The 962-nt window shown below is 55.9% G+C and overlaps 1 pseudogene; it reads left to right on the top strand.

The window, feature by feature from the left end:
* On the top strand, positions 1-100 carry LOC115872834 (annotated as a pseudogene).
* Positions 101-962: the final 862 nt, after the last annotated feature.

Genomic DNA, 962 nt, shown 5'->3' with positions numbered 1-962 from the left:
GCTTCAGCAGCACATAAACTAAAATTGGAGCAATGCAGAGAAGATTAGCATGCCCCCGCACAAGGATGACACCTAAGTTTGTGAAGCGGTCCATGTTGAAAAAAGAACTAGAGGAAAGTTGTGTTTCATCGTTGCTACGTCGCACCCTGACTGGCTGGTCTTCTCCCCACGACCCTTCTGTAAGGGGATGTCCAGTTGAGGTGGCCAGATTTCACCTCGCATCTTCCGACTATATTATCAGGAGAGACAATCTCTGGAGAGGGTCACCATGCTAGGGAAAGGCGAGGGGCAGCAAAAAGGAAGACGACCCTCCATGAGATTGGGCTTCAACGTGGTTGTGAGGGCGGCATCTGACTGGGCAGGGGGCTGTGCTGTCCGGCCCTGGGTGGCTCCGTGGCACCTACGAACACTAGCCGTGGATGTGTGGACCCCGTCTTCTGTAGATGGACATGTGGGCTGCTTCTTCCTTGGGGCAATGGTGAGTGATGCTGCCGTGAACACTCCGGCACACGTACGTGTGAGCTCTGCTTGCACATCTCTGGGGCATCTTGGTGTCGATTCTCCTCCTTGTTCTTAGGAGTACGCAGCCTCGGGACCCACAGATCGTGGGGGTTCACAGCACTGGGCAGCGTCTCATTCCCTTGTGGGTGGCGTGGCCACGATCAAGATCGACTCAATGGCCGCTGATGTAACAACTAATCTGATAGGGACTCACTAATATAACAAAGAAAACTCGCCTCCCAAGCAGGCTCTCATCCTTGGGCTTAGGGTCCGGGACTGTCATCCACGTTTCAGGGAAACAACCCAAGCCAGAGCGCCGCCCTCCTGGGGGGGGGGTGACGTGGCCTGTCCGTCTCATGCTGACATGGGGAAGGCATGGCCTCCGCTCCGCCTTCACGGAGTTCTTTGGAGAGGTCTTGCTTTGATCAGCCTGGCACGGGAGGGAGGGATGCCGGCTCCTT

Source organism: Echinops telfairi, unplaced genomic scaffold (genome assembly GCF_000313985.2).
Source record: "Echinops telfairi isolate 266 unplaced genomic scaffold, ASM31398v2 ScPeMD7_7457;HRSCAF=8495, whole genome shotgun sequence".
In the NCBI taxonomy this organism is placed as follows: domain Eukaryota; kingdom Metazoa; phylum Chordata; class Mammalia; order Afrosoricida; family Tenrecidae; genus Echinops; species Echinops telfairi.
This window is presented reverse-complemented; position numbering and strand designations above follow the sequence as displayed.